General features: G+C 40.6%; 1 protein-coding gene across 2 annotated transcripts in view; it reads left to right on the top strand.

The window, feature by feature from the left end:
• Positions 1–27265, top strand: part of Tet2 (tet methylcytosine dioxygenase 2) — an 87022-nt gene that overhangs the window by 31850 nt on the left and 27907 nt on the right. The window lies entirely within an intron of this gene.

Below are 27265 nucleotides of genomic sequence, written 5' to 3' on the forward strand. Positions count from 1 at the left end.
ATCTTTCCTTGTTATCACTGTTACTGTTGTAACCAATCTTAAAAGTTCCTTCAGCGTTTGTTTATTTCCAGTATTCTTTGACTCTTTGAATGAGTGTTTTGCATGTATGTCTGTACACCACTTGCCTGGGGCCCTAAGAGACCAGAAGAGGTATTGGAGTTACATCTGTGAGCAGACGTGGGTTCTGGGAAATGAACCTAGTCCTCTGGAAGAGCAGTGTGTATGCTTGATTGCAGAGCCATCTCTCCAGCCCCACCCCTCAGCGATTCTTACTATATGCAGTCCTGGGGATAGAACCCAGAGCCTTGATATGCTAGACATGTGTTTTGCTACAAAGCTATATATACAATTACCTCTCCTTAAGCCCTTTAAAATATGAATTTATTGTAAAGTATTTCTTGTATGCCTATCAAATACTAGACACACTTCTAGGCAACAGACAGAAATCTTGTTTTTGGTGCTTAGGAGTCTGAAGGAAACAAACACAAAACGTGATAGATTTAAGAGGGCAGTATGCAGCAGGCATTGGTGGTGCACGCCTTTAATCCCAGCACTCGGGAAGCAGAGGCAGGTGGATCTCTGTGAGCTCAGAAACCAGCCTGGTCTAAGAAGGCAGTGTGCTAAATACCAAGAAGTACTAAGCATAAAATAAAGGACAAAGATGGGTGTGATGTTCTATGCTCGCTTTTTCAGTTTCTTGGGAGGCCCAGGCAAGAGGGACTGGCACTCTTGCAAGACCCTGTATCTTAAACAGACCCACTTATGTATACACAAGAGGAAATGCATGATTAAGAGAGAGTTAATCGAAGACACAGAGAAGTCATGTTGAGAAGATTAGGTAAAGGCATTGAAACAACCCATGTAGTTACATGGAGCAAAACATTCCAAGTAATAGAAAAAAGTCATAAAGAAGAAGAAAATGGTTTTGGAGGAAGCCAAAGATAACTTCAGCACTACATCTGAAGGAAGTTCCATTAGTAAATATTGTCCACATCCTCAGGTAAGTGGGAATGGATGAGGACCTGGGAAAGTCAGAGGGCAGGGTCTGGATCTTGAGAAAACAAGAGTGACATCCTAGTGGAGAAGTGGGGGGCAGAAATTATGATGTAGTATATTGATGATGTGGACTCTGAGGTTGCATGTGGATACCACCCTCTATATGTGAGCTGATGGTGAGAGAACAGGCAGAAACAGAGAAAGGATCAGATCAACCTAAAGACTACTGCACCCTGTCCTGCAAATACTGGGGAGCAAATGCAGGACAGGTTTATCCAGTCTAGCCTCTGTAGCCTATGTTTCACAGGGGACTGAGTTAGGGAACATGGACTCTGTCATAGAATTCAGCTGAGCACTTTGGCAATCCCTAAACTCACAAATGGGCTGGGCACAGTTTTGCATTACTTGGTATCCTCGTGGGATATGTCCTTTGCATTTAGACAAGTAGAGTATCCTAAAATAGAGTGGCCCTGAGAAAGTCATTTTCATCACTCTTGTGTTTCAGTTTCTTCTTCCAGTGAAGTATCAGTTGCTTCTGTTGATCTCATGGGATATTTTAAGCAGAAATGAGAGTCTTGGTGAAAACACTTTGTATTCTAAAAGAAAATCACAGTGCCAATGAAGGTTCTAGAAATGTTTACTCACTCCGGGTGTTAACTTACCAGATTGTTTCTCAAAATATGGAGATGTTGGGTGTTATCTTAGTTTTTTAATGTTAAGATCAGGCCAATAATAGTCTTCTTGTAGAATTTCTGATCCTGTAGTGAATGTGTGTGTGTGTGTGTGTGTGTGTGTTTAAGACTTTTGTAACTTTTGACCAAAGAATACACTGTCCTTAAATCTTGGTGAGGGTTTAGACTTAAATACAATAATAGTAACAACAAGAACTTGGTGTTTATCTTGAATATTTACTCAGGTGAATTTTTGTATCCACTTAAAAACCTGCACACATGTTTATAGCAGCTTCTTACGTGTGACTGTTTGGCCCAAATGTACATATGCGCACCATAAGCATGCCCGATCCCCCTAAGGCAATGAGAGCAGCGGGTCCCCGAGAACTAGAGTTACAGACTACTGTGAGCTGCCAGGTGGGTGCTGGGAACTGGACCAGGTCGTCTGCAAGAGCAGCAAGTGCTCTTCCATGGTTAGCCCTCTCTTTGGCCTCAGTTTATAGCAGCTGTATCTACATTAGTTAGGTGATGGTGTGAGTCCTTAAGACTTGAAGACAGCCTTTCTGTTATTCTACCTTTCCCTCTCCTTCTCTGTCCTCCACCATCAGAGGCCCCCTTCTCATTTCCCTCAGTAGGTCACATGTATCCTGCTATTGCTCCCCTGTCCCAGCAATGGGCCATTTCTGGTTTCTGCAGTTGCTCCAGGATGTGTACTCAACTCTGGAGATTTGGAGCTAAGAGGGAGAACATGTGACAGTTGTCTTTCTGCTTTCTGGGTCTGGGTTACCTCACTCAATATGATCATGTTTGTTTGCTTGTTTTGTTTGTTTGTTTGAGATAGCATCTCATGCTGTCCAGGCTGGAACACTATATCTGAAGATAATCTCAACTCCTGATTCCCTGGCCTGCACCTCCCAAGTGATAAGATTACTGGGGGGGTCTCTCTCTCTCTCTCTCTCTCTCTCTCTCTCTCTCTGTCTGTCTGTCTGTGTGTCTGTGTGTGTGTGTGTGTGTGTGTGTGTGTGTGTGTGTGTGTGGCCACACCTAGTTCTCTCTTAAGCTATTGAATCAGAATACCAACGTTTTGTTTCTGTTCCTGGTAACAAAAGGATTTTAAGACAAGTTGTAATTTACTGCAGTCCGTGCACTTGGTGCATTTTGAGATGTGCTGTGCTCATTACCATTTTCAGACACTTACTTCAAAGTCTTACTTTCTTCTTTGACTAAAGAGTTGCTCAGGAAAGGAAACAAATTTCTTTAGCTTTACTGACCTAGAATAAAGTCAATTTAGTAACAAACCAAGATTAAAGTTGTGTGAGACTAAACAGGATTATAATCTGGGAAAACAGATTCAAGCCTTTGAGAATGTGTCCAGGTTCTAGACAATGCCAACCTTGGAAAATGTGTCCAGGTCTAGAAAATGCTAGCCTTGGAAAATGTTTCTATGTTCTACAGAATGCCAGCCTTGGAAAATGTGTCCAGGTCTAGAAAATGCCAGCCTTGGAAAACGTGTCCATGTTCTACAGAATGCCACCCTTGGAAAATGTGTCCAGGCTCTAGACAATGCCAGCCATGACTGTAGCTCTGAATTTCATGTAGGGACAGGAGTGTAGTTATGCCAATTGGTTAATCAGGAATTATTAGTGCTGATGTACATTAAGCTAGCTTACTTATTCTCTCTCTCTCTCTCTCTCTCTCTCTCTCTCTCACACACACACACACACACACACACAGGGTCTTACTATGTAACACTGGCTGGCCTCAAACTCACAGCAATCAGCCTTCCATATTAAATTCATGTACTGCCATGTCCACCTGGCACATTAATTGTTCTTTTAAAAAGAGTTTAGGTAGCTGACTGTGTGGTGGCACATACCTATAATCCCAGCACAGGGGAGAATCATTTATTCATTCATTCACTCATTCATTCATTCATGTTCCTCTGCCTCTTTCTGTCTGACTGTTGTCATTGCCACCCCTCTCTGCTTTTGAGCCCAAGTCTCAAAATCAAAACCCTCTTTCTTCATCCTGCTGAGTGCTAGGATTGTAGATGTGGGTCACAACCATTAGGTTAAGGCAGGCCTGGGGGACTGAATAGTGAGGACCTTGTTACAGAACAAAATTTTCTGCTTCTAGAATAATTCGTTAAATTATGTACTTAACGTGATTTTTCTTCCTAATTTCAGTTTTCAAATTTGACATTCATTTCTTTCAAACTGTATATGAAAGTTTTTTCTCGTGTGCCCATGCAGGTATGTGTGTCTGTGTGTGAAAGTTCATGTGTGTGTCTATGGGCGTGTACTTGAACTTGTATGCTTACACTCTACCAGACACCTTGTTGTACCCTCATACATGAAGTCTAATCTTGATTTGTAGAATGCCAAGCAAATTACTTTAAAACATGTTATTCTATGCTGAGTAATACATTTGCTTTCTTATTTTGGTTGAAATTTCATTTTCCCTTGCATTCTGTGATATTAGGAGACATGTGAATGTCAGTTTTAATTGATTTCTGGCTTGTAACTCCCAATTCTAAAGCAGGCCTTAGGAAGTTGAGTTTATTCTCCCCCGGTGGGTCATAGAAATTGTACTTTCTTGAGGGATGTGGTGACTACCACCCATGCCCTAGGGAGGTGGGAGAGGCCCAGGATGTGGAAGATGGAACTCCCTGGGTTTCCCTACCCAGTCCACTAGCACTGGATGTATTGGAACTCTTAGCCACAGCAGTGTCCTCTAGCTGCCACAGCTGGGGGTCAAGTCCCTGGAGTGTGTGGTGTCCTGAGGAAGGTAGGGAAGCTCCAAGCCCCTTCTCTTCTTCCAGTCTGCACATCTCCTCTTCCATGTCCTCCTGAAAGCTCCTTCATGGAAAGTGGACACAGTGCCCTGAGCTTTGGGGGTTGCTCCTGCAAATGAATGTCCAAGGGAAAGGTTGCGGATGCTTTGATTGTAGCCCATTGGCACAGTTAAAATGCCCAAGGCTTTCCACTAGCATTTACCAGGGGACTTGATGGAGGGGACTGTCTCAGGCCTGAGCTCATACCCTGAGTCCTGATGGTCTGTCAAGACATAGAAGTTATGGGAATTAAACAAAGGCTGGCATGGTGCTGTATTCCTGTAATCATGGCACTTGGAAGGCTAAAAGAGGTTAGTTTTGACCACAGAAAATTCTAGGCCAGTCAGGTGTACACAAAGCAAGTCTCTCTCAAAAGAAAATGAAATGGCATGATACACCCCTACCAGTCTGCATCTGGGTTGCTTGTTAATGGGGGGGTGCTCATGCATCATGTGGGTCACCTGAGTATTCTGTGTTGGTTGTGGTTTGAGAGAAGGGAGAGATAGGCAATTGGATTTTGTTTTTGCAGCACTGGTAATTTGAATTTTTTTTCTCCCCTGTTCACGATTTCTGAGGGAAGGATTCATCTATCCTGTGTGTAGTAGAATCTAGGTAGTTGAGAAACTCACTGAAGGGGGGTGTTTAGAAATTGTCACCAAAAAGCTTTTGAAGTTGTTTCCTGCCTCTCCACTCTTTGCTTTGTCGTCTTCATTCTTCCAGGTTTCTAGTCCAAGTCTGTCATTTGGTTATCCATGATGTTCTCTTGGCCCTTCAGCCCACCGAGCTGAGGAAGACCTGTCACACCAGATCTCCCTTTGCTGCCTTTGGCTGCTTGGAGCTTGAAGTCATTGGTTTCTCCAGCTTGTCCCATTCCTAACCTCATAGCTAGCTGTACAGTGAGAGCCTCTGGTCGGGAAGACAGCTTCCCTCTGCCTGGGTTAGCATTTCACATGTGACGGTGACTCAGGGCCAGCACATGGCATCTGCATGTTCTCAGATGCTGCGCAGTGACTGCTGTCTTTGAATGCACAATCTGCTATGGGTTTGTTGTTGTTGTTTTACTCCAACTGAAAAGTCTTTCAGAGAAGGGTGATAGACAGCAGGGCTTTGTTTACTGTAGCAGTCCCTATTTGCTTTAGAAGAGAGTTCATGGTTGGACTCAGCAGTGTGGACTCATCTGCAGTTTTCTAAAAACTCTCAAAACCTTCAACCTGAGCTTGTTCTGCCACCTAGCATTGACTCTATTAACCCTAATATGTTTATGAACTTTTATTTTTCTTCCATCATTTTGAAGTGTCTGCTTACAGTATGTCTACTCCACTATGCTTTAATTTTATCCAAGGGTGTAAGGGAATGAGCATGTGAAAGGGCTCTGTTGTTGGATGCTGCTTCCGTAGAAACTTAAAATAGAAGGCACGCCTTCAAGGTGAAGGGATGGGGATGAGAGGGGAGTGGGGATGCACACCTTTAATCTCAGCTGCTCCAGTGGAAGACAGACAAGGCAGTTCCTTCTCCCTCCCATCCTCCCTAATTTTTTACATTTCAAGTTGCTGGGATTAAAGGTACACAACCATTCCTGCCTCATTTTTCTTCTTTTGTTTTTGTTTTTGCCCAGCAGGGTTTCCTGCACTTTGTATACCAGGCTGACCTTAAACTCGCAGAGATTCATCTGCCTCTGCCTCCCAAATGCTGGGATTAAAGGCATGTACCACCACACCTGACTTCAATTTGAATTCTTAAGGTAGAGCTGCAGAGTTAAAAACTGAACTATAAGGGGTTTAGACATTAATATGCTGGTTCTTAACCTGTGGTTCTCGACTCCTTTGTGGAGGGGGTAATCAAATGACCCTTTCACAGTGGTCACATATCATATTTTTGCTTATGCCTACTAGATATTAAAACAATGTCATGGATGGGATTCACCAAAACATGAGGGACTGTATTACTAAAGGGTCTCATTCTTAGGAAGGTTGAGGACCTCTGCATTAATACATAGTAACTTATAAGTAATCTGGAAATTATACAGAAACCTTTCTAGGAGGGATGAATAGTTGCTTTCTAAGATCCCAGATCTCAAAAAGCTTAGGAACTGATGCTGTAGCATGTGTGGAAATTAAGACAAGGACTGACTTTGAGTTTCTTTACATAGGCTAATCTACAGCAAGTTGCTTCGTCATAAATATGAAAGCGTTTTAGTATGGAAGAATGAAGAATTAGTGGTGCAGATCACCACAGGTGCCATGCTATCAAGAGCACCATGAGCATTGTTTGGGCCACTGCTTCCATGCCCATGCCCGCATTAAGAAAATAAAGAGGAACTGAAATGATTGTCCACGGTGACAGACTTGTCCCTCAGCTCCTGTGTGCCTCCCCAAATGGAAGAGCCCAGCAGAGTCTAGCTGTTTTCTCTCTTCTGGGGACCTCACTATGTATATCTTGACTTTGCAGTATTCTTTTTTTTGTTTGTTTGTTTTTTTGGTTTTTTTTCAAGACAAGGTTTCTCTGTATTGTTTTGGAGCCTGTCCTGGAACTCACTCAGTAGCACAGTAAACCAGGCTGGTCTTGAACTCACAGAGATTTGCCTGCCTCTGCTTCCCGAGTGCTGGGATTAAAGGTATGTGCCCGTGTGCCTCCAACGCCCAGCAACTTTGCAGTATTCTTAAACGCATTATTATTACTGTGATAGGAATGGTAGGAAATATGGTAAAATGATAGGAAATGCTCTTAGCAAACATTCAAATGGACAGTATTAATTAGGTCTCCTCAAAACCCAAAACAACTCATTGGGAGTCTCTGGGATTTCCCTCACATTTATTTTTAATTTTTTAGTGTCTTTTTTGGTTTTGGTTTTGCCTTTAGGTATAAAGGGTGCAAAGACTAGATTGATTTTTACCATGAAATATATTTTAAGAACTAAAAACTAAGTAGGGTGTCTTTATTTGGCCACTTAGTTGTATGAATCTTGTAGTCTTAGTGGCTGAGCCTACCCAATCTCTTCCTGGCAGAGATCAACAGTCAAGTGACAGTGGGTGAAACCCAGGGCCCAAGGAAGCAGGTAGGGTCGCCAATAAAATGGGTGGGGGGGGTAATACAGCATGAGTTTTCTTCCTTAGTGTCTACCTGAACTTTTGACATGGTCATTTGCCATAGCAAAAGACAGCAGGATACTTGATACCAATTAAAACAAAAGCTACTGAAAGCTCAATGCAGAGATGTGCCTGCCTTTGCCTCCCAAATGCTAGGATTAAAGATGTATGCCATCATGCCCAGTTTTTAATAGTGTTATCTGTTTTCTTGATATCTAGTTTTTTTTTTTAGTTCTTTATATATTTGGATATTAGCCTCCTGAGATATGGAGTTGTTAAAAATCTTTTCCCATTCTTTGGTTTTGCCTTTATAAATTGTATGTTTCTGGCTTCTTTATCAACTCAGGTGTCCATAGGAGTATGGATTTATATCTGGGTCTTCAATTCAATTCCATTGATACACATGTCTGTTTTGTGTCAATATGTCAATGTAGTTCCGTAATACAACTTGATATCTGTGATGGTAATATTTCCATCAGTTCTTTTTTATTATCCAGGATGCTTTAGTCTATCCTGGTTTTGTGTGTGTGTGTTCCCATACAGAACTTATTTGTCTTTTCAATAACTGTGAAGAATTGTTTTGTAGTTTTGATGGAGATTGCATTGAATCTGTAGATTGTTTTGGTAGGATGGCCATTTTTATTGTATTCTACTGATTCATGAGCATGGGAGATATTTCCATCTTCTATCTTCTTAATTTCTTCAAAGACTTAAAAGTGTCTTATCATACAAATCTTTCAGTTGCTTAGTTAGAATTATCCCAAGATAATTACTTGAGTCTCTTGTGAAAGGTATTGTTTCCCTCATTTCTTTCTTGGTCCATTTATCAATTGTAATAGGAGCTCCCTGGGTGAAAATCTTACTGTTTATGTATACTATCATCATCTGCAAATAGAGATACATTGACTTCTTCCTTTCCATATTACATCCCCTTGATCTTCTTCAGTTGTCTTACTGCTCTAGATAAACTTCCAGCACTATATTGAATAGGTATGAAAAGAGTGGACTACCTTGTCCTTGATTTTTAGAATTGCTTTGAGTTTTTCTCTATTAAGTTGTTGGCTATGGGATTTCTATGAACTGACTTTCTAATAATGAGGTATGCCCTTTGTATTCCTAATCTCCCCAGGACTACTTCTTTCTTTCCTCCTCCTCCTCCTCCTCCTCCTCCTCCTCCTCCTCCTCCTCTTCCTCCTCCTCTTCCTCCTCCTCCCTTGGTTTATCGAGACAGGGTTTCTCTGTGTAGCCTTGGCCATCCTGGAACTCACTCTGTAGACCAGGCTGGCCTTGAACTCACAGAGATCCACCTGCCTCTGCCTCTTGAGTGCTGGAATCAAAGGTGTGCACCACCATAGTCCAGCTTTCTCCCCACGACTTCTATCATGAAGCAGTATTGAATTTTCGTCAAAGGTTTCTTCTGCATCTAGTAAGGCTTATTTATACAATGGATTCTATTTATCACCTTACATACTTTGGATCACCTACTTGATTATAATAGATGATCTTTTTGTATTCTTAGAGTTCTCTCTCTGTGTGTGTGTGTGTGTGTGTGTGTGTGTGTGTGTGTGTGTGTGTGTGTTTTGTTGTTGTTGAGCCCTGACTGTCCTGGAACTCAATCTGTTGATCATACTGGCCTTGAAATCACAGATCTGCCTGCCTCTGCTTCCCAAGTGTTGGGATTAAAAGGATGCCCATCACCACTAGGCCCAGTCTGTAAATATTTTATTAAGAATATTTGCATCCATGTTCATAGAGGAAAAGTGTCTGTAACTCTTTCTTGGGCTTTATGTGGTTTGGGTATCAAGGTAACACATGACTTCATTAAAACAAACTGGGCAATGTTCCTTTTCTATTTTGTGGAATAATTTTGATGGTCTGAGACAGACCCCCAAGGCTTCTAGCAAGGAAGGCTCCTCTCAACACTGAATACAATCAGTAATAGAGGAAACCTTAGAGCAGTGATTCTCATCCTGTGGGTCATGACCCCTGGGGTCAAATATCCTGTCCCAGGGATCACATGAGATAATCTGAATATCAGATACATATGATTCATTATAATAGCAAAATCAAGGCAGCAATGTAATTTTCTGGTTCCGTTCACTGCAACATGAGGGACTGTATTAAAGGGTCTCAGCATTAGGAAGGTTGAGAACCACTGAGCTAGACAGATGCTTGGAGCGGAATTCACCCTTAAGCATAAGGAGAATTATCTTCTCATCTTGGTTTGCTTTGAACTCTTTGTGCCTCCGAAATATGATAGACTAGTGCAATTACATTTATGTATTAAAATACAACTGTTAAAACAATAGTTTTTGCTGGTTGCATATGTTGAAGTGATTTCCTTGTCTATTCAATAACACTTGCCAATAAACTTGACAGCCACTGTGAATCTTCATGGTTTCATTTTTATTTGGCCTGATGGCAATACCTGTGATCAATACCTTTACTTCTAATTAGGAGAAAAGCCCGGAAAGTGCTGACCAGCAGTCCACACTGGTGTTGTTTGTTTTTGTTTTTTAGTTTAGATTTTTGCTTGTTTTTTTTTTTGTTAGTTTGTTTTTTATTTTTTGAGGCAGGCTTTTTTCCTGTGTAGCACTGGCTGTCCTGGAATGAACTCAAGAGACTTTTCTGCCTTTGCCTACCAAATGGTGGGATTAAAGGCATGCATCACTACCACCCAGCTAAAAACTGTTTTTCACATTACTTAGCAGTTGAACCAGTGTGGATATGCATCAAGGATACCATACGTCTGCCTTGTATAATGATGCATGAAATATGATGCTTGCTGTTTCTGAAGCATTCCATGAGACCTTATGATGTCTAATTTTCCTCCAGTGGGTACCATTATGACTACTTGCCAGCCCATATTAGAAACTAATGAAAGAGTTTTTTAAATGTTGACTCTTGACCTATGTTTATTACTGAAAAGATCAAGTTCTTAATTCAATGCATTGAAATTTCTATTACTTAAAATTTAAATTAGCAGGGTTGTACTTTTAAATATTTATAAGATTGGTAGTTATGTGGCAGTCATCTGATTTGCATTTCCCTGATGGCTGAGGATGTTAAGCACTTTCTTACATGTCTTTCAGCCATTTTAGATTCCTTTATTGAGAATTCTCTATTTAGTCCCACCTTTTAATTGGGTTATTTGGTGTTTTGGTGACTAGCTTCTTAAGTTTTTTGTATATTTTTGAAATCAGCCCTCTTTCAAATGTGGGGTTGGTGAATATCTTTTCCCATTCTGTGGGCTGCCTTTTTGTCTTGTTGACTGTATCGTTTGCCTTACAGAAGCTTCTTGTTTCAGGAGGTCTCATTTTTTAATTGTTGATCTCCGTGTCTGTGCTACTGGTTTTATATTCAGGAAGCGGTCTCCTGTACTAATTTGTTCTAAGAGATTCAGTGTGTAGCCAGTATTCTTAACCACTGAGCCATTGCTCCACTGTTCCAGGCCCTAAATTGCTAACTATAGCCTGTTGTAACTCCACATGTAGAGCCGGCGGAGTTTCTTACTCTACTAGCCATTCCTGTGCATGTGTTATCTTCACATAAGTAAATACCCTTAAGGGGAGACCTTTGAATTACACTGGGATGCCACAGGTTTATCAGAAGTTTTGCGGTTATGTGCCTGAGTATTTGTATACACATAATGAGCATGAAGGAGACCTTGGAGGGCAGGGAAAAGGCACTAGACTCCAGGAACTGGAATTATAGGTGGAGGGAAGCTGTCTGATATGGGTGCTGGGAACCTAACGTGGGTGCTGGAGGAGCAGCAAATGCTATTAACCACTGAGCCATCTCTGGCCTCTAGAACAAAGTTTTATTAGTAAAAAGGTATCACTCTGTGTGTGTGCGTTTCATTTTTGAGACAAGGTTCTTTTTGTGTAGTCCTGGCTGTCCTGGAACTAGCTCTATATAGCCCAGGCTGGCCTCAGATCCACCCACTTCTGCGTCTACTTTTTTTTTTCCATTTGTATTTTGATACCGTCTAAAAGGTATCACATAGCTAGGTAATCTTAAAATGTTTATCAGACATTTCAAGTTAAAGAGAGGTCTTTAAGTGTGTAGAGTACCTGTTTCTGGATATGTAGTAACCCAAGATCTTTATGCTCCTTAGAGAATATCTTTCACCTAATTCTCGGAATAGACTAGCATGAACACAGTCTCAACTAGTCTAGTCTGACGTTGAACTCCTCATCCTTCTGCCTCTGCCACAGTGGAATGTTAGGGTTTTAGGCAGGCACCATGCCTGGCCTGATTTGCCTGGATTCCTTAGGACTGGCACATAGTGAAGATTCTTAAACTGATAGCTCATGATGGGCAATGAATTTATTGACATCTCTTACTGATCCTTAAGAATGTCCCTCTTATTCTCAAGAGTCACTCTGTAGCCCTTAGACATGTAATCCTTAATGATGCAGGCAATTGTTTCTAAGATAGGAAGGAGAAAATGACTAGGTTGTCACTGTCAGCAGTCAACTGAGGTGAAGTCAGTATGAGGATGGAACTGTTCAAGTCTGGACAAAACTTCTGAGAGACAAATGGCATGCCTTTTGAGGCAGTATAGCGGGCAGAACATCTGTCTTTGAGAAAGGAGACTTCATGAGTAGATGACTTACATGCTAGTGTAATTCCCCAAATGCCTAGGATACAGCTATTTACTATAAAGTTTTTCAGTAAGAGGCATTGCATTCTATTTCACATTTGAAGTGAAGCTCATTTTGGACATGATAATTCAGTTAACTCAAACACTTTCTACATTTTGTTTTGTTGGTTATTTTGGTTTTTGTTTTTTAGTCTTCTTGTTTTTGAAGTACACTTTCAGGTAGCCTGTTCATCTCAAATTTGCTATGTAGAGAACCACCGGAGACCTGACAACTGTGCACAGGGGAATCCGAATCCCACACCGACGGGATTCAGGCCGCCCAGAGACTGACAGCTTCCAAGTCCCAGTCTCCACCCATGGGACAGGGGAGGTGATGCAAGTGTAACTTCCAGTGGCTTGAACAGAAACACTGAGGACTCCACACAGCAAAGCCAGATCCCAGCCTGATGGGATTCAGCCTGCCCAGAGACTCCAGCTTCCAAGTCCCAGTCTCCACCCACGGGACAGACGAGGTGAGGGTCCAGCTTACCCAGAGTTTGCTAAGGTCCCAATACTAGGACGGCCTCCATTCACACAAGAGGAAATCCACCAGGGTATTGGACCTGCTCCCACTACTGGAAAAGGGTCACATACCCACCAGGGGAGGAAGAGACTCCTTCTGAGCCCACAGGAAGAAATGATGGGAAGGAGACAATACAAAAACACACCCACCAACAGAAAAACCAATATGATACCACCAGAAACTAGAGAATCTACACCCACAAGAACTGAACAGTCCATTGTGGAAGACACAGATGAGAAAGACCTTAAAAGCAACTTCATGAAAATGATAGAAGCCTTCAAAAAAGATATGAGAAAATCCCTTAAAGGCATGGAAGAAAAAACAAACCAAAGCATACAAGAATTGCAAGAAATGGAGGAAAAAACAATTAAAAAATGCAGAAAATGCAAGAAATGAAAGAAAAGACAAACCAAAAACTTCAACAAATGCAAGAAAGAGAGGAAAAGACAAACCAAAAATTACAAGAACAATTCAAAAAGTACAAGGGTTGAAAGCTGAAATAAAGACAATAAAAAAAAAAACAGTCTGAAGGAATGCTGGAAATAGAAAAGCTGGGCAAACGGTCAGGTACTACAGATACAAGAGATGGAAGACAGAACTTCAGGTGTTAAAGATACACTAGTGGAAATAGATTCATTGACCAAAGAAAATCTTAATTCCAACAAATCCCTAATATCCAGGAAATATGGAATACCATGAAAAGACCAAGCCTAAGAATAATAGGTATAGAAGAAGGTGACGAAATCCACCTCAAAGGGGGCAGAAAACATATTAAACAAAATCATAGAAGAAAACTTTCCCAACCTAAAGAAACACATGCCAATGAAAGTAAAAGAAGCTTAAAGGAAACCAAATAGAGTGGACCACAAAAGGAAATCCCCTCACCACATAATAGTAAAAACCCCGAACATACAGAATATAGAAAGAATATTAAGAGCAGCAAAGGAAAAAGGCCAAGTAACATGAAAAGGCAAACCTATCAGAATCACACCTGACTTCTCCATGGAAACTCTGAAAGCCAGAAGGTCCTGGATAGACATTCTACCAACACTAACAGACCATGGATGCCAGCCCCGACTGCTATACCCAGCAAAGCTTTCAATCACTATAGATGGAGAAAACAAGATATTCCATGAAAAAACCAGATTTAAACAATATGTTTCTACTAACCAGCCCTACAGAAAGTTCTGGAAGGAAAATCCCAACCCAAGGGAGTTAACTACAACCAGAAAAACATAGGCAATAGATAATCCCACTTTACCAATAGCCAACATATGATTCCACCACCATCAACTACTCCAAAACAAAGAAGAATGAGCAATCAATGGTCATTAATATCCCTCAATAATAATGGTCTTACCTCGCCTATAAAGAGTCACTAGCTAACAGAATGGATTCGAAGGCAGAATCCATCCTTCTGCTGCATACAAGAAACACACCTTAGCCTCAAAGACAGACATTACCTCAGAGTTAAGTGTTGGGAAAAGATTTTCCAATCAATGGACCCAAGAAACAAGCGGGGGTAGCAATCCTAATATCTAACAAATTAGATTTCAAAATAAAATCAATCAAAAGAGATGAAGCAGGGACTTCATACTCATCACAGGAGAGAGCCACCAAGATGAAGTTTCAATTTTGAACACCTATGCCCCAAATACAAAGGCACCCACATTCATAAAAGAAACATTACTAAAACTCAAATCACATATAAAGCCCCACACATTTATAGTGGGAGACTTCAACATCCCACTTTCACCTCTAGACAGGACTACCAGACAGAAGCAAAGCAGCTAATAGAAGTTATGACCCAATTTGGATTAACAGACATCTCGAGAACATTCCATCCACATGGAACCTTCTCAAAAATCAACCACATACTTGTCAACATATCAAATTTCAACAGGTACAAAAAAATTGGAATAACTCCATGCATTTTATCAGACCACCATGCTTTAAAATTAGAATTCAACAACAACACAAATTGCAGAAACCCTACAAAATCATGGAAGTTGAATACTGCACAATTGCACCATTCCTGGGTCAATGAAGAAATAAAAAAAGAAATTAAAGACTTCCTAGAATTCAATGAGAATGACGACACAACATACCCAAACTTATGGGACATTTTGAATGCAGTGCTACGGAGTAAGTTCATAGCACTAAGTGCCCACATGAAGAAACTGGAGGATAGTTACACTAGAGAATTAACAGCACAACTGAAAGCTCTAGAACACAAAGAAGCAAATTCACCCAGGATGAGTAGACACCAGGAAATAATCAAATTGAGGGCTGAAATCAATAAAGCAGAGACTAGGAAAACAATACAGAAAAATCAATGTAACAAAGAGTTGGTTCTTTTTGAAAATCAACAAGATAGACAAACCTTTATCCAAACTTACCAAACGATAGAGTGTGAACATGCAAATTAACAAAATTAGAAACAAAAAGGGGGACATAACAATGGACACTGAGGAAATCCAAAGAATCATCAGGTCATACTTTGAAAACCTATACTCCACACAATTTGAAAATCTAAAGGAAATGGAATATTTTCTGGATAGATATCACTTGCCAAAATTAAATCAAGAACAGATAAGCAATTTAAATAGACCTATAACCTCTAAGAAAATAGAATCAGTCATCAAAAGTCTCCCAACCAAAAAAAAGCCCAGGGCCAAATGACTTCAGTGCAGAATTCTACCAGAAATTCAAAGAACAATTTATACCAATTCTTCTCAAAGTATTCCACACAATAGAAGCAAAAGAGTCTTTGCCAAACTCTTTCTATGAGGCTTCAATAACCTTGATACCCAGTCCACACAAAGACACAACTAAGAAAGAGAACTTCAGAACAATATCCCTCATGAACATTGATGCAAAAATACTCAATAAAATGCTGGAAAATCGGTTCCAAGGACACATCAGAAAACTTATCCACCAAAGTCTAGTAGGCTTCATCCCAGGCATGCAGGGTTGGTTCAACATATGAAAATCCATCAATGTAATCCACCATATTAACATGCTGAGAAACAAAAATCACATGATCATCTCACTGGATGCTGAAAAAGCCTTTGACAAAATCCAACATCCCTTCATGATAAAGGTCTTAAAGAGATCTGGGATAACAGGAACTTACCTCAACATAATAACAGCTATATACAGCAAACCAACAGCCAACGTCAAACTAAATGAACAGAAACTCAACACAATTCTTCTAAAAACAGGAACAAGACAAGGTTGTTCACTCTGTCTATACCTCTTCAATATTGTACTTGAAGTTCTAGCTAGAGCAATACTACAACAAAAGGAGATCAAGGGGATACAAATTGGAAAGGAAGAGGTAAAACATTCACTATTTGCAGATGATATGATAGTTCATATAAGTGACCCAAAAAACTCCACCAGGGAACTCCTGCCACTGATAAATATTTTCAGCAAAGTGGCAGGATACAAGATCAACTCAAGAAAATCAGTAGCCTTACTATATACAGATAATAAAAGGACTGAGAAAGAAGTCAGAGAAACATCACCCTTTACAATTGCCACAAACAATATAAAATACCTTGGGGTAATGCTAACCAAACAAGTGAAAGACCTGTATAGCAAGAACTTTGAGTCTTTAAAGAAAGAAATTAAAAAAGCCCTCTGAAAATGGAAAGATCTCCCATGCTCTTGAATAGGTAGGATCAACATAGTAAAAATGGCAATCTTACCGAAAGCAATATATAGATTTAACGCAATCCCCATTAAAATCCCAGCACAATTCTTCACAGACCTTGAAAGAACAATAATCAATTTTGTATGGAAAAACAAGACACCCAGGATAACCAAAACAAACTTATTCAACAAAGAAACATCTGGAGGCATCGCCATCCCTGATATCAAGCTCTATTATAGAACTATAGTCCTGAAAACAGCTTGGTATTGGCACAAAAATGGACAGGTAGTCCAATGGAATCAAATTGAACACCCCAATATTAACCCTTACATATATGAATATCTGATTTTCGACAAAGAAGCTAAAAATATACAATGGAAAAAAGAAAGCATCTTCAACAAACGGTGCTGGCATAACTGGATGCTGACATGTAGAAGAACACAGATAGATCTATGTCTATCGCCATGCACAAAACTCAAGTACAAATGGATCAAAGACCTCAACATAAATCCAGCCACACTGAACCTGTTAGAAGAGAAAGTGGGAGGTACCCTTGAACGAATTGGTACAGGAGACTGCTTCCTGAACATAACACCAGTAGTACAGACAGTGAAATCAACAATTAATAAATAGAACCTCCTGAAACTGAGAAGCTTCTGTAAAGCAAAGGACACAGTCAGCAAGACAAAAAGGCAGCCTACAGAATGGGAAAAAATATTCACTAACCCCACATCTGACAGAGGGCTCATCTCTAAAATTTACAAAGAACTCAAGAAGCAAGTCTCCAAAACACCAAAGGATCCAATCAAAAAATGGGGCACAGAACTAAATAGAGAATTCTCAATAGAAGAGTCTAAAATGGCTGAGAAACACTTGAGAAAGTGCTCAGCATCCCTATCCATCCAGGAAATACAAATCAAAACAACTCTGAGATACCATCTCACTCCTGTCAGAATGGCTCAAGTCAAAAACACCAAGGACAGTTCATGCTGGAGAGGATGTGGAGAAAGGGGAACACTCCTACACTGCTGGTGGGAGTGCTGACTTGAACAACTACTTTGGAAATCAGTATAGAGATTCCTCAGGAAAATGGGAATCAGTCTACCACAAGACCCAGCAATTCCAATCTTAGGCATATACCCAAAAGATGCACATTCATACAACAAGGATGTCGGTTCCTCTACATTCATAGCAGCATTATTTGTAATAACCAGAACCTGGAAGCAACCTAGAAGTCCCTCAACTAAAGAGTGGATAGAGAAAATGTGGTACATTTACACAATGGAGTACTATTCAGCGGAAAAAAAAAAACAATGGAATCTTGAAATTTGCAGGCAAATGAAGGCAGTAGAAGAAACCATACTGAGTGAGGTAACCCAGTCATAAAAAGAGAAACATGGTATGTACGCACTCATTTATGGATTTTTAGACATGAATCAGGGGAGTGCCAGCATACAATCCCACTGCCAGAGAGTCTAGGAAACAGAACCTTCATCCAGCGACTGATGAAAGCAAGGCAGATATCCACAGACAAACACTGAACTGAACTCCTGGAATCCAGTGTCAGAAAGAGAGAACTGATGGGCAAAGGGTCTAAGAGTGGGCTTTTTAACCCACAGAAACAGCTTACCTGAACCAGGGGGAGCTCTTGGACTCCAGATTGATGGCTGTATGAAAAGCATGGGACTGATCTAGACCCCCTGAATGTGGGTGTCAGTGAGGAGGCCTAGGCAATCTATGGGGCATTGGGTAGGCTCTCTCAGCCGAGACTCTTTGGGGGAGGGCCTAGGCCCTGCCTTGGATGAAATGACAGTTAATGGAGACCCACCATGCCTCACCCTCCTTGGTGATCCGACTGGAGATTGGGTGGGGGCCTTGGGGACCTGGTGGGGACAAGGTGAAGGAGAAGGAGCTGGGATTGACATGTGAAACAAGATTGTTTCTAACCTAAATAAAAAAAATTTAGATAAAAAAAATGTGCTATGTAACACAGGCTTGAGCTCCATCATCCTGCTGTCATTGCGAGTTCCAGGCTACCAGACAGGCTCTCCTTTCCTTCCTTCCTTGTTTTATTCCTTCCTTGACTTAGGGAGAAGGTTAGAGATGGTACCTGTTATTAAAATTATCAACACATTGATTTAACATCCCATTAATTAAATTTCACTATCATTTGCCTCTAAGACATTTTCAAATTTCATTATATCAATGATACTTAATATTAAGTATATAGTATTTAATAATGCTACCTGAACCATCCCGTGATATGCCTAAATCTGCACAAAATCCCTCCCTCAAAGGACTCTCTCAACACTGAGTTCATTATTTCTCTCATCTGAATATCAGATTAACAAGGCAAGGGTATTTGTCTCTTTGTTTCAGTGGTGTATTGGTGCCTGATAAAGGGGTCTATTCAATAAATATTTGCCATTGAGAAAAGAATGCCTGCCATGATAGGTTGTTTACCTGTGATAATTCCGTCATTGCTTTAAAACACCAAATGATTATAAAATGAAATGCTAGAAATTATCTATTGATTTCTAATAATGTATTACAAGGAACCATTGCATTGGGTTTACCTGAGCTTATTATCAACTAGTTCCCGTGAATATATTACAGTGGTCTTCCTCTGTTCTTGTCTTCCTCTGAATTCTTGACATTTCATGTTTTAAACTCCCTTTCCAGGTTGTGCCGCAGGCCCCAATATCTGCAGATTTTAACTCCAGCACTTAAAAATCAGTCTCGCTTTTACTGTGTCCTCTCCCTTCCCTTTGAGCATCATCTCCCGAGACAGGGCAGGCCTAAGGGAGAATTGAAAGGCACTTGTAGTTCCTTGTGTAAACCAGGAGGCAAGACTCTGGGGGCTACTGCATTTCTGACTGACCTTGTTAGCTATTGGATGTCCTCTGGGAGATAGGTATCCAAATCCAGTCCCTGTCTCACACACAGATTCTTCAGATAGGATGTCCCTGGTATCTGTTTATCTGTTTATCACCATGTCAGTATCCATTTCAGCTTTGCCCGCAAAGTCTACTCCTTTGCCTCTTTCTGCTCTGGGGAGTCTCCTTGTCCTTTGGAAAGATTCTAGATAAACTATCAGCATAATTGCTTATAGTACTTTCATTTTCTTAAGTTGAAAATTCCAAGCATTGCATGAAGAATACCACTAGATAGTGTCTCACAAAGATAACCTGCTTATGGTTAGATTCTGGCTAGGAGTGGAGTGAAAATAAAAAATTTGACTCTAAGTTTATAGATTATAAATATGCTTGTGACAATTCCAACTAAATTTCATTTCCTCCCAGCTTTTAACAATTTGAGAGCTCTAAAAAGGCCAGACAAAACAGAACAATTCCAGGATTAACTGGTGTATGGATAATTGAGAATTGACAAGATCATGCTCATTTTTCCGCTTGAACCTGGTTAGTTTTTACAAACTGCAAACACATTTACTTTTTTTTCCATTTTAAAAAAATTTTTAATTTCATTTTACATTCCAACCCCAGTTCTCCCTCCCCCTCACCTCTTCCCACCATCCCTCACCTGCCCCCTTGCCCACCCCCAGCCCATTCCTCTTCACCGGTAAGGGCTCCCATGAGGAGTCAACATAGTCTGGTACACTAGATTGGGGCAGGGCCTGGTCCCTCTCCCATGCATTAAGACTGAGCATGGCATCACACCATGGGGAATAGGCTCCAACAAGCTAGCTCATGTACCAGGTTTGTATCTTGGTCCTACTGACATCCACATATGGAGGGCCTAGTTCAGTCCCCTGGAGTCTCTACGGTTGGGGAGGTGCACATTTACTTCTTAACTGCCAGGTGACAATCTGAAGGGAAGAGATCGCTTGCTTCACTATTAGTGACATCCCACTCCCTGCATTTGCCTCTTAAATAATCCCAATGCTATTAAAATGTGTCATCTATACTGTGAAGTTTCAAACGTAGGCATTAAGTAGTCCCAATGAGGATTTCTAAAAATCCTGACAGAGCGTTTCCTCCAAACATGTAGGATCCCAGGAAGGATGGATGCAAGTGGGGGGTACGTGCGTGCGTGCGTGCGTGCGTGCGTGCGTGCGTGCGTGCGTGCGTGTGTGTGTGTGTGTGTGTGTGTGTGTGTGTGTTCTTTGGAAAGGCTAGAACCTTCTCTGAAGATGTTGACATACAGATTTTTGTTTGTTTCTTTTGTTTCATCTGCACTTATATCTGCACCACTTGTGTGCCTGGTGTCTGCAATGGGCAGAAGAGGGCATCAGATCCTCTGGAACTGGAGTTGCAGAAACTTGTTAGCCATGTGGGTGCTAGGATGAACTTGTGTCCTGGTAGAGATGCCTTGCTCTTAACTGCTGAGCCATCTCCACAGCTCCACATGTCCTTTTTCAAGAGATGAATTACATTCCAATTTCTCCAAGTATTAATTAATTTACAAGAAGAGTGATATTAAAGTCAGCTTCTCCTCATGTTCTCCTTACCCATCAATACATCAAACTACAATCTCAGCTACTTGGGTGAAGCAGCGGATATAAAGTTAAAAGGCTATCTAGGCTGCTGAGCAAGTTCCAAGCATGCCTTGAAAAGTTAGCAAGAACTTATTTTGAAATATAAAATGGGGATGCGAGATGTACTTAGCTACCCAACAATGCATAGAATGGCTGTGATGGTGCACACCTGTAATCTTAGAGGGGAAGGCAAGAGGTTACCTACCCTCTACTATACAAAGTTCAAGGCCAGCATGGGAATAAAATAGAGGTAGCTATTGATTTCAAATATGTCCCATAAATTTTTCTTAGAAAAAAAGTAGTAACTATACTGACATATCAACTAAAAAAATTAAACTAGGGCTGGTGAGATGGCTCAGATGTTAGGTGTGCTTACCATGCTGCCAATCTAGTAGATTATAACTCTGATATTTTTCTACTGGCCTCACCACACACACACACACACACACACGCACGCACGCACGCACGCACACCACTCCACACTTAATAAGTAAATAAATAGAGATACAAATAAATAAAATCTTTGTAAAAAGTCAAGCAAGAAGATTAAATAGGGATTTACATTTAGAAGATGGGACTCCAAAGCAGCATTTGGGTTTCAGGAGCTTTGTCCTCAAGGACATCCCATAAACCTGAATAATGATGTCCACTGTCCTGTACACTTTGAGATGGGCTTGCTAAATGATTCAGGTTGTCCTTGAGCTTTGGAGCCCTCAGTCTTAAGTTCTGGGATGATGGGCGGGCATCTACTACCACAATGGCTCACTGGACATATCTTGAAATTAGTGTGTGGTTGACCTAAAAATTGTGTTCTACTCTGGTAATAAAAATAATAATTATGGCTATGTATGTAGGAAATGTAATCAGATGTACCACTTTCTGTTTTGTTTTTCCATGCCAAGAAGCCATTCCTAACAATGGGTTTACTAGAAGGTATAGAACTTGTCACTACAAGTGACAAGGTGACAAGCAGTGATCCCCCTAAGGCTGATCCTGGAACATGGAACGTGCATCCCCTGCCCATAACCAGCCATTAAGTATTTACCTCCACTAATCTGAATAGATTCACACACAAACATGATTTAGCAGCTGACGGCATTTTGTGTGTGTGTGTGTGTGTGTGTGCGCGCACGCGCAATATTAGGACAAAGAGTGAAAGGAGCATTTATAGGAAAAAATATTGCCTTGTTGTATAAATGTATTTTTGCTTTTAGAGCTGGAAAATACATATTGCCTACAAAACCAGTAAGCCAAAAAGAAAACAAAAAACCCTCCAAATTTTGAGCATCATCTACAGTTTTCTATGGTGTGAGATGGCTACCGTCTGAGTGATTCAGAAAGAGTCAAATGGTGCCCAGCCACATTACAGCGCTAAATGCACATTGGTGAAATGAGATGCTGATCCATTTGCACACTAATGTGCTATTTTTAAGTCATGCATCACAGTGTCTTGAAAGAGGACTGTCATAATTATGATGGATTAGACTGCAGAGTCAGCCCTCCGTGCAGCAATTGTTTCACAGATGCTGTCGATGTGACTTGAATTTATAATTAATTATTGTCACAGGCAGGAGAAAGCACAGAATTGAACTCAGAAAAACCTGCCTTGTCTTAAGGAAACTGCATTGCTAGCTACCCGCTCAAAAGAGCAGTATTTTAAATGGAGATACCTTTTTTGTTTTAGTTGTTAATATTTGTTTGTTTGTAGACAGGGTCTCTCTGCATATCTCTGGCTATTCTAGAATGCACTATATAGACAAGTGACAGTATTAAAGGTGTGCCACCATGCCCAGCATAAACATGCTTTGAAAACTTGTGCCTCTGACACTGTCAGCAATGTTCATTTGGTCTATGCCATTAGCTAATACCATGGAATGGGAATGGCCATAAAAAGATTGCACATTCCTATTTATGTTAAATTACTCTATTATAATTTTACCCTTAAACTTTCAGTAACAAAAAGGGATGCATTTATATAGTTGATATAACTACTACTTTTGGTTCCTCAGACAGCCAGGCATTGTGAGGAATATTAGACTACTCAAAAGGGTAAACATTAAAAAATGGTTGGTGGAATCTAAATTATGGAGTCCTCTGTGTGTGTGTGTGTGTGTGTGTGTGTGTGTGTGTGTGTGTGTGTGTGTGTGTGTGTGTGTGTGTTGTATTTGGCCTGTATGTATGTCTGTGTGAGGGAGTCAGACCTACTGGAACTTGAGTTATAGACAGTTGTGAGGTGTGTTGTGAGAGTGCTGGGAATTGAACCCAGGTCCTCGGAAGAGCAGCCGGTGCTCTGAGCCATCATATTTTAGGGAATCCACAGCCACTACAATGGTGCACACCTGTAATCCTAGCACTTAATGACATAGGGGGATCAACAGAATATCAGAATAACTCTACAGGATCTTCCCATCACACATTTAAGTGTTTGCATTTTATTTATTTCAAGCCACATAAGGAAGCGTGGCCCTGGTTAAAGAGAATGCCCGTAACTCTGTCCTAACTGCAGGTCTATGGACATGTAGCAAACTGTCTTTTAGAGTGCTAATACTAAGCATGAAAATGGACTCAATAAGTGCAAAATAGTCATTTAAGGTCAAAATAAAGTCTCCCTAAGTCATGTATTTGTGTTATGTGATGGGAAGCGCTTCAGAGAGCTGTCTCCCAACAGGAGCCACAATTTTCATGCATAAATTCAGGCGGTTTCTCAATGTTCACATCTGTAAAGTGGGAAAACAATGAAGTCCTTTCTGATGCTCTGCAATGCTTCACACATCATTTGGACTATTAAAATCACGTGCCTTCTCTCATGTCTGAATATCATTTAAGACAGTCTTTAAAAGGTGAAATACAATTCTGTGATTCTGAACTCTTTGCTAACATATTGTGAGAGCCAGAATGGCTACCTGAGTATATGCTGGGCTCAGGGAACTTACATTTATCTGCTTTCCAAATAATATAATAGTTGATAATTTTTCAGTAGCCTAAGGTATTAATTCCTAACTCAGATTGATGATGGATTTCAATAGCTTGCAACTATCCATTACCTTTAAATGCAACTCTTAGAGTGTGTTTAAAATTGGGTTGTTTGTACCCTTAAATGAAACTCTTAAAGTGTGTTTAAAATTGGGTTGTTTGTTTTTATTGTTGTTGTTATTGTTTTTTTCTTTTTTCTAAGTGTAGATGTTACTGTGAGTTGCCCTGCAAAGCATCCCTGGGAAGCTTAGCCAGTCAGGCTTGCAGGTGTCCTGAAGGACATTTGGCCTATGCTCTTATATAAACTTCATAATGGCTTTTAAAATATAGGGCCCCAATTTTAATTGGCCTTTGTCCTCATGAGCGAGTTTGGCTAATCCTTCTTACACAATTGCTGCTCAAGCTGGATGTGATTACCAGCTCAGGCTTCAGAGACAGACCTGGCTCAAAATACTAAGGATGATGATGATGATGATGACGACGACGATGATGATGATGGCGGCAATGACATTCTCAGTCTGAATGAAAAATTTCTTCATGCAGCAAACAATTATAATATAAATGTATGATTACCATCTATAAATCTCCACTAATTACATTACTTTCGAAGTGTCTAATCTCATAAGTTAAAAAATATTTCTATTTCTGGTCATTCACTTATAAGAGCTGATAAGAAAAGTCTGTTTCAACCGAGAAAGGAAATGCCTACGATTTTTTTCCTGTAAAATGTGTTTGGAACTGAGTGCTCACTGGGTAACTGAGGGGGCAAAGCTTGACATTCAGAGGTGATTAAAATTGGGATCATGGGGTGGGTTTCCCATGATGGGAGTCCAATGATGTGAGTCCCTTGTCATCAACCTGTGATGACAACTTGCAGAGGTTTGTTTTATCTCCTTCTACTATGGGAGTTTTAGGGTCCAGCCCAGGTCTTTTAGAATAGGGGCTTTATAATGAAGAGGGAGAGACCAGCTCACACACAGTTCTGACTCTTTGCCATGCTACCCTGCACTGCCTTCAAGCAAGAAGAGCAGGAAGGCTGTTCCACGTGAGAACGAAGAGCCAAAATAAGCCTCTAACCTGCCCAACCCCATGCTACTAGCAATGGAAGTGGACTGAGGAAAATCATGCAAAAATAACTCCAGCAAAAGTTTATAGTTTTTCGAAAATGGGTCCTTGTTTTGCAGTCATTTAAATTTGAAAACAATAACCTTATATCTTAACTGATTATTAGGTAAGTATCTCAAATACAACCCAAAGATTCTTTCTGTCTCAATCAGGACTTTGTCAGCTTTAAAAAACAAAAAGAAAAACCCTCCCTGAGCCTGACATTACAGCAGGGAAACATCTTTATTCTCTCTAATACAAATAATGCCAGAGAGTACATAATTTGAAAGTACCATACAAAAGGGACCAGGGCTCTATATTATTCTGAGGATTCATACAACAAGCGTGCTTTCCTTTTTTTTTTTTTTTTAACTTTCTGACATGGGAGTTTGTTTCTAGGAGAGACAGTGTTTAAATTCCCTTAACTATTAGCTTTCCACGAATTTACCCAGGACATGAATTCTTGCCATAGAATATTTTTTGTTTAAATTGGTATATAAAATTGCTACTGTGTTTAAACCTCCATATTAATATAAGTTTCATTTTGCTATCTCATTTCTTAGGAGCTACTATTATGTTTAAAAGTATGTTTGAGCTTCATCCATTATAATTTTTACCTTGACACTTTCAAGATTGTCCAAAAATGATGTGGAGTGGATCATAATGCATTACATGGTTAAAGTAATTAATTATTCATAGCTATAAAATTAGGTAGGACAACACTGTACACAGAGCCTGCAAAAATTTTTAACATCAGAAATGCACATATGTGTGTAGCTGTAAATAACATTTGACTGCTGTATGTGTGGATTGGTTATAAAGTTCTCAACAGTGCTTTTCCTTCCCCGTCTCTCCCCTTTCCCTCTCTCCCTCCCTCCCAGTTTCTTTATTAATAAAACCAAGAACAACCCAAAAGAAATGATACATGATATGCAATTTTAAATTTCCCCCAAAGTGAAAATTAAATGTTTTTGATTACTGTCTTCCAACATAGTTTACTATTTTAATTTTTTGAGACATTTTGGTTTAAATTCACTGAGTACCTGAAGACAACCTTGACCTCGATTATTCTGTTTCCATCTTCCTTTGGAGTATTAGTATGGTGTGCCATCTTCCTGGGTGAATGTGGTGCTGGGGACTGAGGCCAGCCAGGACTTTATACATGCCAGACACCACTCTACCAGATAAACTACATCCTTAGCCCATAATGGATATTTATTTATATATTTTATTTTTTATTTTTAAATTTAAATTAGAAACAAGGTTGCTTCACATGTCAATTCCAGGTCCGTCTCCCTTTCCCTCCCCTCCTCCCATGCCCTCCCCCCCAACCCCTCCCAATATCACCTCATTTCCCCAGGGAGGGTGAGGCCCTCCATGGGGGTGTCCATAGTCTGTCATTTCATCCAGGGCATGGCCTAGACTCTCCCCCCAAGAGTCCAGGATGAGAGTGCATCTCACATTGTGGGATGGGAATCCAAAATCCATGTGTATACCCGGGATAAATACTGATCTACTACCCAAGGCTCAATAGACTACCTAGGCCTCCTCACTGACGCCCACATTGAGGGGGTCTTGATGAGTCCCATGCTGGATTCCCAGGCATTAGTCTGGGATTCAACAGCTAATCCTTGTCAGGTCAGCTGTTTCTGGGGGTTAAACCAGCCCAGTCTTAATGCCTTTGCTCATCAGTCCTCCCTCTCTGTCACTGGATTTCTTGAGTTCAGCTCAGTGTTTAGCTGTGGGAGTCTGCCTCTGCTTCCATCAGCCATTGAATGAATGTTTTGTTTCCCAGACTCTCTGGCCATGGGATTGTAGGCTGGCACTCCCCAGGTCAATATCTAAAATCCATATATGAGAGAGTACATGCCATGTTTCCCTTTTTGTGACTGGGTTACCTCACTCAGGATGGTTTCTTCTAGTGCCTTCCATTTGCCTGCAAATTTCAGGATTCCATTGTTTTTTCTGCTGAATAGTACTCTATTGTGCAAATGTACCTCATTTTCTCTATCCACTCTTCAGTTGAGGGGCATCTAGGTTACTTCCAAGTTCTGGCTATTACAAATAATGCTGCTATGAACATAGTGGAACAGACATCCTTGTTGTATGAATGGGCATCTTTTGGATATATGCCTAAGAGTGGAGTTGCTGGGTCTTGTGGTGGTTTATTCCCATTTTTCTGAGGAATCTCCATACTGATCTCCAAAGTGGCTGAACAAGTTGGCACTCCCACCAGCAGTGGAGGAGTGTCCCCCTTTCTCCACATCCTCTCCAGCATGAA

The sequence above is a fragment of the Mesocricetus auratus genome, unplaced genomic scaffold (genome assembly GCF_017639785.1).
Source record: "Mesocricetus auratus isolate SY011 unplaced genomic scaffold, BCM_Maur_2.0 Super-Scaffold_100009, whole genome shotgun sequence".
Lineage (NCBI taxonomy): Eukaryota > Metazoa > Chordata > Mammalia > Rodentia > Cricetidae > Mesocricetus > Mesocricetus auratus.